This window comes from Myotis myotis, unplaced genomic scaffold (assembly GCF_014108235.1).
Source record: "Myotis myotis isolate mMyoMyo1 unplaced genomic scaffold, mMyoMyo1.p scaffold_m19_p_11, whole genome shotgun sequence".
Taxonomy (NCBI): domain Eukaryota; kingdom Metazoa; phylum Chordata; class Mammalia; order Chiroptera; family Vespertilionidae; genus Myotis; species Myotis myotis.
Genome location: NW_023416315.1, coordinates 58,648,434 through 58,663,512, shown reverse-complemented (window position 1 = coordinate 58,663,512; position 15,079 = coordinate 58,648,434).

Genomic DNA, 15,079 nt, shown 5'->3' with positions numbered 1-15,079 from the left:
AAAAAAAAAAAATCAGGAAGGAGAAGGGTCTGGTCCTGGCATGTGTTTCTCAATGGTTAGAGTGTGGGCCCGAGCACTGAAGGATTGTGGGTTTGATTCCTGGTCAAGGGCACATACCTGGGTTGCAGGTTCGATCCCTGGCCATGGTCAGGGCACATACAGGGAGGCAACCAACCCTTGTGTCTCTCTCACATCGATGTTTCTTTCTCTCCCTCTGTTCAACTCTCTCTAAAAATCAATGGAAAAATATCCTCAGGTGAGGATTAAAACACACACACACAAAAGAAAGAAGGGTCTGTTTCATTTACTAGAAATAAATGTAATTTTATGTAAGAAAGAAATAAAAGGTGATGAGAAATGTTAAAGAACATTCCTAGCAAGTTTGAATATAAAATCAACCAGATGAAGGAAATTTAAAGTTAAAATCTGTTTCTCAGGAAGATGTTAACTTTCCTTTTATCAATCACCCATAAGACCTGGGATAGATAAAAGGAAACCATCCACTTTCACACTGCGCTCTTTCGGCCTTCTCAGACGACAGCCAGCCTCTGCTCACTGATCTGTGCAGCAGTACTCACGGATCTAAACATCATGTGCAGGGGCATGGCGATGTTGAGGTTCAGGGCATAGTTGTTCACCACGCTGACCGTGAAGAACATGGTCACCATGACGGCATAGTATCTGAAATGCAGAGGCAACAGCTTACCACACAGAATCTACTAGTTCAAGAAAATCAAATAGAGAAGGAAATAAATACCTCTAGTTAAAAGTATTTTGCTTATTTCCTCTTTATTAAAATTGTATCACTATTATAATTTGAGTAGAATAAGTACCTATAAAAATACTTCACAAAGCCAAACTAACATGGAAAAAGTTTAAATTATAGAGTATGTTTCAAGAAACACTTTTAATATGCTTCAACTAAAAACTAGGCTTCAAAAAATGTTACCTAACAGCAATAGGTTTTTAAAAGTAAATGGGGAGAGATGACATCAGCATCATGGCAGAGTGAGAAGACTCCATTGTTTCTCCTCTTAAATTTATCTCAAGACAATTATAACCCAGCAAAGATCCCCTGCTCAGCACACAAACACACCTGAAAGATCCATGCGTTAGCACATCTGAAGGTGGGCATGTTGAAATGAGTAGGGAAGGTGGGATGGGGGAAGGACAGGAGGGGAGGGGGGACAGGGGAAGGACAGGGACGTGACCACAGATGCAGTTTGGTGCCCATCCTGGCTCCAGCGAGCAAGGAGCACAACAGTGGGGGAGAAGTCTGGCTGCAGCCCTCACACTACAACCTGGAGGGTCAGAGGGGCAGAAGCAGTTTCCTTCCTAGAAAAGGCATCTCCCTTCCGCCCTCCCCATTAAGGCAAAGCTGGGTATAGAGGTGGCTGGGAAGCCATTACTGTAGGGGTGGAGCAGAGCCATAAGATCTCTACCTCAAATGCACACACAGAGAAACAACCCATCAAATACCATGAACAACAGGGTAACTTGGGAGCACAGAAAGAAAATGAAAAATCTCCAGGAACCAAACTCAAAGGCATGGAAGACTGTGGTTTAAATGACAGAGAATTCAAGACTGCAATTACAAAGAAACTCAACAATATACAAGAAAACTCAGAAAGGCAAGTCAATAAGTTCAGGAATACAATTAATGAGCAAAAGCAGTACTTTACCAAAGAGATTCAAACTATAAAAAAAGAAACACATTCTGGAGCTGAAGAACTCAATAAATGAGATAAAGAATGCACTAGAGAGCATTGGAAACAGAGCAGACCAGATGGAAAAAAAGAATTAGGGAACTTGCCAGGCCAGCATGGCTCAGCAGTTGAGCATCAACCTATGAACCAGGAGGTCACGGTTCAATTCCCGGTCAGAGCACATGACCAGGTTGCAGACTCAATTCCTAGTGCAGGGTGTGCAGGAGGCAGCCAATCAATGATTCTTTCTCATCATTGATGTTTCTCTCTCTCTCTCTCTCCCTCTCCCTTCCTCTCTGAAATCTACAAAAATATATTTAAAAAAAAAAAAGAATTAGGGAACTTGAAGAGAGAAACCTAGAAATAACCCGTGAAGAAGAGAGAGAACTGGGAGTTAAAATTTAAAAAATAAAAGCAATATAAGGATAATAGATATGGTATACCAAAAGGAGAAGAGAGAGAGGAGGGAACAGAGATCCCACTTAAAGAAATAATTGATAAGAACTTCCAAGCCTATGCAAAGAACTAGATGTTAGAATAGAGGAAGCTAACAGAACACCTAATTATATCAATGCAAAAAGACCTTCTCCAAGAATCATTTTATTCAAACTGTCAAAAATTAATGACAAAGAAAAAATTCTTAAGGCAGCCAGGGAACATAAAGATTAACCGACAAAGGAAACTCCATTAGATGATCATCACCGGATTTTTCTGTAACGTTTTCAGTAGCAACACTACAAGAGAGGAGAGAGTGAAAGAAAATATTGAAAATATTGAAAGAGAGGAACCCATCAGCAAAGGATAAGATATTCAGCAAAGTTATCCTTTAGACATTAAGAAGAAATAAAGGCTTTCCCAGACAGACAAAAGCTGAGAGAATTTACCACCATAAGACTGCACATAAGAAATGTTGAGCCGAACCGGTTTGGCTCAGTGGATAGAGCGTCGGCCTGCGGACTGAAAGGTCCCAGGTTCGATTCCAGTCAAGGGCATGTACCTGGGTTGTGGGCACATCCCCAGTAGGTGTACAGGAGGCAGCTGATCGATGTTTCTCTCTCATCGATGTTTCTAACTCTCTATCCCTCTCCCTTCCTCTCTGTAAAAAATCAATAAAATATATTTAAAAAAAAAAAGAAATGTTGAAAGGAGGTCTTCTACTGGAAACAAAAACACAAAAGTACACAAAACGTTGAATAAGATGATTAATAGATAGAAGCGGGAAACTGAAAATCTATTTCAGAGTAGTTTATTAAATAATCTATACTAATAAAAGAGTAATATGCTAATTAGACCAGGATCCCTTCCAGAGACCTTCCGGACGTCCTTCTGGTCAAAGCCGGGGGCTTGGCCGGCCTGCAAACGGCCATCAGCCCCTCACCCAGGTTGGCCACGCCCCCCAGCAGAGACCCCCACCCTGAAGAGGGTCTGGCCAGCCTGAAAACGGCCCTCAGCCCCTCATCCAGGCTGTCCACGCCCCTCAAGGGGACCCCCACCCTGATTCGGGACCCCCTTCAGGGCAGACCAGCCGGCCCCCACACGTGCACCAGGCCTCTATCTATACTAATAAAAGGGTAATATGCTAATTAGACTGGGAGACCTTCCGGGAGAGCTTCCAGATGTCTTTCCGGACAAAGCCATGGCAGCGGGGCCGAGGCAGAGGCAGTTAGGGGCAATCAGGCCAGGAGGGGAGGGCAGTTGGGGGAGATCTGGCTGATGGGGGGCGGGCAGCTGGGGGTGAGCAGGTTGGCAAGGGGGGCCAGTTGGGGGCAAGCAGGCCAGAAGTGGGAGGCAATTGGGAGCGAGCAGGCCAGCAGGGGTGCAGTTGGGGACAAGCAGGCCGGCAGTGGGGGGCAGTTGGGGGTGAGAGCAGGCCAGCAGGGGGGAAGTTGGGGGTGATCAGGCTGGCAAGGGGGGGCAGTTGGGGGTGAGAAGGCTGGAAAGCAGAGTGGTTAGGGGCGATCAAGTAGGCAGGCAGGTGAGCAGTTAGGAGCCAGCGGTCCCAGATTGCGAGAGGGATGTCTGACTGCCGGTGTGGGATTGGGCCTAAACTGGCAGTCAGACATCCCCCAAGGGGTCCCAGATTGGAGAGGGTTCAGGCCAGGCTGAGGGACACCGCACCCATCCACCCCCCAGGCACAAACTTCATGCACCGGGCCACTAGTTATAACATAAAGGTTAAAGGGGGGAAGGGCATTAAAATAATTGTAACTATTGCAGATAACACGTTCACAACATAAAGAGGGATAATTTGCAACAACAAAATGATAAAAGAGGAGGAAGAGGATTGAATAGTACAGGTGAATGAAGAGGCAATCAGAAGAAAAAGGACTGTTATATGTATGTATGACACATTTTGCACAATCCTAATGGTAACCACAAAACAAAAATCCAGAGCTGAGATAAAACATTAAAAAAGAAGAAGAAGAAATAAAGAAGAAAATCATAGAAAACTGTCAAACTAAAATAGCAGAAATAATTATAAGAGAAAACAAACAATGGAGATAGAACAACAAGAAAACAAAGGATACAATAACTGTGGTAAATCTTCATATATCATTAACAACCCTAATTATAAATGGATTGAACTCACAAATCAAAAGGCACAAAGTAGAGGTATGGATTATACAACAAGACCCAACTATGTGTTGCCTGCAGGAGACTCTGCTCAATTACAAAGACAAACACAGGCTCAAAGTGAAGGCGAAGATGATACTTCAAACAAATGGCATCCAGAGAGAAGTGGGTCTAGCTGTACTTATATGAGACAAAACAGATGTTAAGATTAAAAAAAAAGAAACAAGAGACAAAGATAGACATTTTATAATGATAAAGGAGACAATTCATTAAGAAGACATAACACTTATTAATATGTATGCACCCAACCTGGAAGTATCAAGATATATAAAGCAATTACTAATAGACCTAAGGGAGAAACTGACAAAAATAAAATTATAGTAGGGGACATGAATCCCCCACTGAGAGCAATGAATAGATCATCCAGACAGAAAGTCAATAAGGAGATATGGGCCTTAAATGACACAGCAGGTTAAATCAACTTAATATTTATAGAATTTTACATCCCAAAATGCCAGAACACACATTCTTTTCAAGTGCACACAGAACATTCTCAAGGAAAGACCATATACTGGATAATAAAACTAATCTCGATAAATTTAAGAAGACTGATATCATACCAAACATATTTTCTGGGAAAATCACAAATATGCGGAGATTAAACAACATGCCACTAAACAACTATTGGGTCAAAGAAGAAATAAAAGAAGAGATCAAAAGATACATAAAGACAAATGAAAATTTTAAAAAATACAATATACCAAAATTTGTGGGATGCAGCAAAAGCAGTACAAAGGGGGAAGTTTAGAGCATTACAGGTCTAGCTCAAGAAACAAACAAAATTTCAAATAAACCACCTAGCATTACACATTTAAAAACTAGAAAGGAAAAGTCCAAGATGCTGGCAGCATAGGAGGTCTGAACTCAACCCCTCCCATAAGCAAACTCAAATATACACATATGTACAGAGTAATTACTCCTGCAAGATAGCTAAGGGCTTCATGAACAGTTTCTCAACAACAAACAACAACCGAATGGAGAAGGCTGGGAAAGCCACAAGCCCTCTGGGAGCTGCAGGAACTCCATGGGCTGGAGGTGCCTGTGAATGCCTTAGGGCAGGCAGGATCTCTGTTCAGGGGCTGTGGCTTGCCTGCAAATCACAGCAGCTTTCCCAGCTCTGCTGCCCAATCCTTTTGCCTCCAGCAAAGGGAGCAAGCAGGAACAACTGGGTGGTGCAGACGCCTGGCCTCCCTGCTGGGCTCCAAGTTGGCACTAAAGCCAGAGGTCACTTCTACATAAGACCACTTTCTGTACAACAAACAAGAGAGAGACTCTATAGAGAAGTCTGGGGAGCCACTGGAGTCTCTGGAGACTGCGGGGATTATCCCTGGTTGGAGGTGCCAAAGAGCACCATTGCTTACCCCCCCTTCTGCCTACACAGAGTGGGCAGGGGCTCTATCCAGGTGCTCTGGCCTACCAGCAAGGTAACTGCAGAGTGTACCTGACACATCACCCAAACCCATTTCAGTCCCAAACAACGGGAGCAAACAGGATCAACAGGTCATTACTACATGCACCTGGCCTCCCCACCTGGAGCCATTTCAGCTCAGTGGGCCAGTGTCCAGGACACCTTACACCTGCTCGGCTCCTCTGGCCGACCAAAATCACCTGACAGACACAGCCTACACCGACGACCCTGGTACATAAGGCCACTTTACAAAGACTGGGAGAGAGGGATATTTTATCTAATTCATAGAACAAACATAGACACTTTAACTAAATGAAAAGGTGCAAGAATTATCTCTCAAATGAAAGAACAAGAAAAATGTGCAGAAAAAAAGAAAACCCTAAGGAAATGGATATAAGTAATTTGCCTAATAAGGAATTCAAAGAAATGGTCATAAAGGTGCTCACCAAACTTGAGAGTGACATAGAAAACTTCAACAAAGAGTTAGAAAGGATAATAAAGAACCAACCAGGTCTGAAGAATACAGTAACTGAAATGAAAAACACATTAGAGGGAATTAGCTAATACAGAAGAACACATCCTGAAGACAAACAATGGGAATCAACCTATCAGACAGAAAACAGAAAAAGAATTTTAAAAAATGAGGATAATTTAAGGGACCTCTGGGATAACATCAAGAACCCAAACATTAGCATTACAGGGATCCCGGAGGAGAAGAGAGAAAGGAACAGAAACTATATTTAAAGCTGGGAAAGGAAAAGACCCAGGTCCATGAAGCACAAGAGTTCCAAACAAAGATGAACCCAAGAGACTTACACCAAACATATTGTAACTGAAATGGCAAAAGTTTAAGATATAGACACAATCTTTAAGGAAACAAGAGGAAAACTGAATTACATACAAAGGAAACTCCATAAGGTTATCAGCTGATTGCTCAGCAACAACTTTACCAGCTAGAGGAAGTGGCAGGACATCTTTAAAGTTCTGAAAGAAAGAAAACTACACAATAATTTACCCAGCAAGGTTAGCATTCAGAATTGAAGAAGAGATAGTTTACCAGACAAAAGCAAAAACTAAAGAAGTTCATCACCATTAAACCAGCTTTACAAAAAATGTTAAAGGGACTTCTTTAAGCAGAAAAGGACAAGCCATATTCAGAAATAGGAATATATATATTAAAGGGGAAAATCTCACAGGTAAAGCCAAATATTAAATAAATACAGTGAATCACACATTGAAAACACTACTAAGATCAAAAGAAAGAAGTATCAAACACAACTCAAACAATAAGTAGCCAGGATATACAAAACACAAAACATAACACCAATAGCATACAGCACGGATGGGGTAGTAAAATGTAGTCCTTCTAGAATATATTCACCCTTAAATGCCTATCAACTTAAAATAGACTGGTATAGATATACATAGACCTCATGTAAACCACAAACCAAAAACCTACAAAAGATATACAAAGAAAAAAGAGAAAAAACCCAACTACTGAAAACCAGCAAACCACAAGGAAGAGATCAAGAGAAGAAACAGAGAACTATAAAAACAACGAAAACAATTAACAAATGGCAATAAGTACATACTTATTAACAATTATTTTAAATGTAAATAGATTAAATGCTCCAATAAAAAAAATAAGGTAGCTGAATGGATTTAAAAACAAGACCCATCTATATGCTGCTTACAAGAGACTCACTGCAAATCGAAAGATGCAGACTGAAAGTGAAGGGATGGAAAAAGATATTCCATGAAAAGTAAGATGGGGTAGCAATTTCAGACAAAATATATTTTTAAACAAAAATATTTTAAGAATACAAAGAAGGACATTACATAATTATAAAGGGTTCGATCCAAGAAAAGGATGCAGCAATCATAAATATCATAACTATCACATCCAACACAGCAACACCTAAATGTATAAAGCAATTGTTAATGGCATAAAGGGAGAAACCCACAGTATTACAATAATAGTACAGGATTTTAATATCCCACTCACATCAATGGATAGATAATCCAGACAGAAAATCAATATGGAAATAATGGCCTTAAATGTCACATTAATCCAGATTGATTTAATATCATTTTTAGAATATTTCAAACAAAAACTGCAGATTACATTTTTTAAGTGTACATGGAACAATCTCTAGAATAGATCACATATTACACCACAATATAAGCCATAATAAATTCAATAAGACTGAAATCATATTAAGCATCTTTTCTGATCACAATAACATGAAACTTAGAAATCAACTCCAGCAAGAAAACTGGAATGTATCAAAAATGAAGTCAAACAGAACATCAAAAACTATCATAAAAACAAATGAAAATGAAAAAACAACTTTTCAAAATTTATGGGATACAGTGAAAGCAGTTATAGAATAAAGTTCATAGCTATGCAGGCCTACCTCAAAAAAAAAAAAAAAAAAAAAAAAACCCGGAAAATCCCAAATAAACAATTTAAGTCCACATCCACAGGAATTAGGGGGGAAAAAACCACCCAAAGTAAACAGAAGCAAGGAAACAGTGAAGATCAGAGAAGAAAAGACAAAATAGATATTTTAAAAATTGAAAAGATCAATAAACTAAAACACTGACTCTTTGAAAAGACAAACAAAATTACAAACCCTTAGCCAAACTCATCAAGAAAAGTGAGCCCAAATAAATAAAATCATAAATGAAAGAGAATTTACAAGTGATACCACTGACATATAAAAACTCATTAAAGAATAATACAAACAATTGTTTTCCGACAAATTCAACAAAATAGAAGAAACGGATGAATTTTCCAGAAGTATATAAACTTCCAAGCCTGAATCAGGAATAAATGCAAAATCTAAACAAACTGATTACTGGCAATGAAACTGAAACAATAATTTTTAAAAATTCCGAACAAATAAAAGTCCAGGATCAGATGGCTTTATAGGTGAATTTTCAAAGAAGAATCAACACCTGCTCTTCTTAAACTATTTCAAAAAATTGAAGAGGAAGGAATGCTTCCAAACTCATTCTATAAAGCCAGCATTATCCTGATAACAAACTCAGACAGAGACATTACAAAAAAAGAAAATTACAGGCCAATACCCGTGATGAACACAGATGCAAAATTCTCAACAAAATATCGGCAAACCAGATTCAACGATACATTAAAAAAAGCATACATCATGATCAAGTGAGATTTATCCCAGGAATGCAAGGCTGACTCAACACCCATAAATCGATCATCATGAGACATCACATTGACAAAATAAAGGGTTAAAACCATATGATCATCTCAATAGATGCAGCAAAAGCATTTGACAAAATTCAACAAAAAGCTCTCAACAAAGTGAGTACAGAAGAAACATAGGCTATCTATGATCACACCTACAGGTAATATAAGACTCATCGGTGAAAAGCTTAAAGCTTCTCCTCTAAGATCAGGAATAGGACAAGGACGCTCACTATCACTAGTTCTATTTAACATAGTATTGGAACTCTCATCTATAGCAATCAGACAAGAAAAATAAATAAAAGACATCTAAATAGAAAAGGAAGTAAAGCTCTCATTATTTGCAGATGACATAACCATAAGGACTGAAAGAAAAAAAAAACAATTAGAATTAATAAATGAATTCAATAAAGTCACAGCATAGAATTAATACACAGAAATCAGTTGGGTTTCTATACACCAATAACCAATGATCAAAAGGAGAAATTAAGAAAACAATTCCATTTACAATTGCATCAAAAGCATAAAATACCTAGAAATAAATTTAACCAAAACCTGTATCATGAAAACTATAAGAGAATGGAGGAAAAAAAATTGAAGAGCAAATAAATGGAAGAATACACTTTCCTCATGTAATGGAAGGATTAATATTGTTAAAATGTCCTTATTAAAGGAATATACAGATTCAATGTAACCGATATTAAAATATTAATGGCATTCTATAAGAATTAAAATGAATCCTAAAATGTATATGGAACCACAAAAGACTGAAAACAGCCAAAGAAATTTTGAGAAAGAACAAAGTGAGAGGTATCACACTACCTGATATCAAACTATTATTATTAAGCTACAATACTTAAAACAGTATGGTTCTGGCATAAAAACAGATGTATAGATCAATGGAATATAATAGAGCGACCAGTAATAAATCCTTGCTTATATGATCACTTAATCTACAATAAAAGAGGCAAGGGTATACAAAGGGAAAAGACATTCTCTTCAAAAGAGGTATCAGGCAAACTGAAAAATTTAAAAAAAAGAAGAAGAACTAAACCACTTTTTTATACCACATACAATGGACATCACAGAAATATAAATCATTATACAAAAACACTATGAAAGGCTATACACCACCAAATTCTATAAAACTAGAAAAAAATGGTAACGTTCTTAGAAATATACAACCAACATAGACTGAACCATGAATTGGAAAACCTAAAGAGAGTGCTCACTAGTAAGGAAAATGAAACAGTAACACTCAAAGAAGACTTAATACTAATCCTTCTCAACCTCTTCAAAAATATTGAAGAGGAGGGACTACTTCCAATTTTATTTTATGAGACCAACATTCCCCTGATATCAACACACAAGAAGAAAATTACAGGCTAATATCTCAGATGGACATAGATACAAAATTTCTAAACAAAATATTAGCAAATATAACAATACATTAAAAGGATAACACATCACGATTCAGTGGGGTTGCCCAGTCGGTGTGGCTCAGTGGCTGAGCAATGACCCATGCACCAGAAGGTCTCAGATCATTCCTGGTCAGGGCACATACCGGGTTGTGGGCTCAATCCCTGTTGGGGAGCACAGGAGACTTGGATGGAAAGTTTGTAAGGAGGACATTCCGAGAGAAAAAAAAAGTGTGCTGAAGGCAGACTGTCCTGTTTATTGGAATTACGACTTAGGGGAGTGCCAAAGGCCACACCCCTAATTATTCCTTGACCTTTCCAAACAAGTCTGTGCACATGCAGACCCCTGGATGTTTACTGGAATTCTTATGCTTAATCTTTGAGTGTCCTTGTTTAAAAGACACTGCAAACACATGTGTCCTCCCAAGATTACTTACCCTACTGATTGTATCTAAAAGATAAACTTTATCTCAAACTGCTGCTACAATAAAAACCTAATGAGACAGGTGATCCAGGCTGTCTGGTTCCTTTAGCCAGGCAATCCCTTAGTCCTCTCTTTCACAGCAAACATTGTGTTAGAGTAATCATTCATCCGTCACTCAGGGTCTGCTGGTCAGCCCTAACAGATCCCCAGTAGGGGGCGTGCAGGAGGCAACAGATCGATATTTCTCATCGATGTTTCTATCCCCTACTTCCTCTCCTTTCCTCTCTCAGAAATCAATCCTATATAATAAAAGCCTAATATGCTAAGTGTCTGACCATTCATTCGACCGTTCAACCAGTCACTATGATGCACACTGACCATCATCGGGCAGACACTCCAACCGGTAGGTTAGCTTGCTGCTGGGTCTGGCCGATTGGGACTGGGCGAGGCGGGCCGAACACACCCTGGAGCCCTCCTGTGGTCCCTCCCGGCCCCAATTGCGCATCAGTGAGGTCCCTTGGCCTGGCCTATGCTCTCTCACAATCTGGGACTCCTCGGGGGATGTCCACAGGCCAGGCCGAGGGACCCCACCAGGGCAAAAATCCGTGCACCAGGCCTCTAGTAAAAACAAATTGGAAAAAAAAAAGATTAAGTAGGGTTCATTCCCTGGATGCAAGGATGGTTCAATGTTTGCAAATCAATCAATGTGATAAACCACATTAACAAAATAAAAGATAAAAATCATATAATCATATCAATAGATGCGGAAAAAGCATTTGACAAGATACAACATCCACTTATGATTAATATACTCAATAAAATGGATATAGAAGAAAAGTATCTCAACATAATAAAGGCCATATATGACAAACTCTCAGCTAATATCATATTCAATGGTGAAAAACTGGACGTTTTTTCTCTAAGATCATAAACAAAACAAGGTTGCTCACTCTTGCCACTGTTATTCAACATAGTACTGGAAGTGCGAGCCAGAGCAATTAGGGGAGAAAAATAAATAAAAGGTGTCGAAACAGAACTGTCACTATTTGCAGACAACATGATTCTGTATATAGAAAGCCCTAAAGACTCCACCAAAAGACTATTAGAAACAATGACAAATACAATAAAGTACCAAGATACAAAACTCAATACACAAAAATCCACTATATTCCTATATGCCAGGGGTCCTCAAACTTTTTAAACAGGGGGCCAGTTCACTGTCCCTCAGACCGTTGGAGGGCTGGACTATAGTTTAAAAAAAAAACTATTAACAAATTCCTATGCACACTGCACATATCTTATTTTGAAGTAAAAAAACAAAACGGGAACAAATACAATATTTGTATTTGCATATGGCCCACGGGCCACAGTTTGAGGACCCCTGCTATATGCAAACAACAAAATACCAGAAAAAGAAACAAAACAATCCCATTTACAACTGCAACAAGAAGGATAAAATACCTAGGAAGAAATTTAACAAAGGAGGTGAAAGACCTGTACACTGAAAACTATAAGACATTGTTGAAAGACACTCAAGAAGACACAAAGAAATGAAAAGATATTCCATGTTCATGGATTGGAAGAATTAACACTGTTAAAAATGACCATTACCTAAAGTAATATAGAGATTTAACACAATCCCCATCAAAACCTCAATGGTATTTTTCACAGAAATAAGAACAAAAAATCCTCAGATCTATATTGAACCACAAAAGACCCTAAAATAGCCAAAGCTACCTAGAGAAAAAAGGACAAAGCCTGATGTATCACACTGCCTGTCTTAAAATTATACTACAAAGCTAAAACAATCAGAAAGAGACATACAGACCAAAGGAACAGAATTTAGAGGCCAGAAATAAGCTAACACATACTAGTCTATGGGCAACTAATAGTTGACAAACGAGACAAAAGCACACAGCAGAGAAAAGAAAGTCTCTTCAATAAATGGTGCTGGGAAAACTGGAAAGACACATCCAAAAGAATGAAACTAAACTGCTGTTTGACACCATAAACAAAAGTAAGCTCAAAAAGGACCAAGGACTTTAATATAAGACCTGAACCAATAAAATACATAGAAGAAAACATAGGCACTAAACTTGTGGACTTTGGTCTCAGAGGGGCTTTTGTGAACTTGACCCCAAAGGCATGGGAAATAAAAGCAAAAATAAATGAATGTGTCTACTAGTACATCAAACTAAAAAGCTTCCACATAGCAAAAGAAACCAGCAACAAAACAAAAAGGCAACCAACTGAATGGGGGACGATATTTGCAAATGATACCTCTGATTAGGGCTGATACCAAAAATACATAAAGAACTCATACAACTCAACAACAACAAACACCAAACAATCCAATTAAGAAATAAGCTGAGGCTGAACAGACATTTCTCTAAAGAGGACATGTAGATGGACAATAGAGATATAAAAAGATGCTCAGCATGACTAATCGTCAGGGAAATGACAATTAAAACCACAATGAAATATCATCTCACCTCTGTCAGAATGGATATCAGTAAATCAAATAAGTGCTGGCGAGAATGTGGAGAAACGGGAACCCTCTGGCATTACTGGTAGAAATGTAAATTGCTGCAACCACTATGGAAAACAGTGTGGACTGGTTCCTCAAAATATTAAGAACAGAGCTACCACATGACCCAGCAATCCCTCTTCTGAGTATCTACCTAAAAAGTTGGAAAACATTTATTTGTAAAGATATGTGTATCCCTATGTTCACTGCACAAGATCCAAGATATGGAAACAACCTAAGTATCCTTTGACAGATGATTGGATAAAGAAGATGGGGTACATATATACAATGGAATACTACTCAGTCATAAGAAAAGATGAAATACTCCCACTTGCGAGAACGTGAATGGATCTTCAGAATATTTATGCTAAGTGAAATAAGACAAAGAAGAACAAGAATAGTATGATTTCACCCATATGTGGGATATAAGAAAAAACAAACAAACAAACCCCAAACTCTTAGAAACAGACAACAGAATGGTGATTACCAGAGGGGAAGTGGTAAGGGGTGAGAACAAAGAGGGTAAAAGGGGTAAAATATGGTGACAGAAGATTTGACTTGGGTGGTGAACACACAAAAGAGTATACAGATGTCATAACTTGTATACCTGAAATTTATATAATGCTATTAGTAACAAATTTATTGCTACCTCAATATACTTAATTTCAAAAATAAAACAAAAAGTGAATAATTTTTTTGACTTTTTTTAAAAAATATATTTTATTGATTTTTTACAGAGAGGAAGGGAGAGGGATAGAGAATTAGAAACATCGATGAGAAACATTGATCAGCTGCTTCCTGCACACTCCCTACTGGGGATGTGCCCGCAAACCAAGGTACATGCCCTTGACTGGAATCGAACCTGGGACCCTTGAGTCCACAGGCTAACGCTCTATCCACTGAGCCAAACTGGTTAGGGCAAAGTGAATAATTCTTATTATTGTATCACTTCTTTTGATAAGTTTCATATACCTCTAAAGAACTTAAAAATGGTTAATTCTCTCAAATACTTCTTCTATACACTTGTTTATACTATTAATTTTCACTATTTCTAAAGAAAATATTTGCTAAGTCAAAGGTTACTTTCAGCCTAGCAACTGTTAATAATTATCTCACATTTGGAGTGGCCTCCAAATTAATGAGGACATCATTTAACTTGTACAAATTTGTTTTTAAAAACCAGGGTCCCTGTTTTTAAGACTTATAGGTCTTTAAATAAAAAACAACCACACAAAAGCTAAAAAGAAAATCCAGTAACCCTAGTACCTTAGAGAAATAAAGGGATAAATACAAATAAACAAATGAATTAAATAATTTTACATTTGTATGACCCCACTTTGAACTACAAAATACTTTTACAATGCCTTTCATACATACCAGGTTAAACCAAATAAAATTAAGATGCCTTTTATACATATCACATTCAACCACATGAAATTACCATACTTTTGTAGGTCAAAAAGGATTGAATGTCAGTAATTTCATTTTATTCAACCTAATACATTCAATAGGAGAAAAAATTATATATAATCTCCTAATATATAAAAAGCCAGGGGCTTTCACTACCAAAACAACCGGACTGACAACTGAAAAGCAGGCTGCGTGGGGCGACAAGCCCGGCAAGGAGGTTACTGAGGGACGACCAAATGAATAAATAGCAGGCTGCATGGGGCGACCAGGCTGGCAGGGGGGGTTAGTGAGGGATGACCAAATGACTGAACAGCGGGCTGCATGGGGCGACC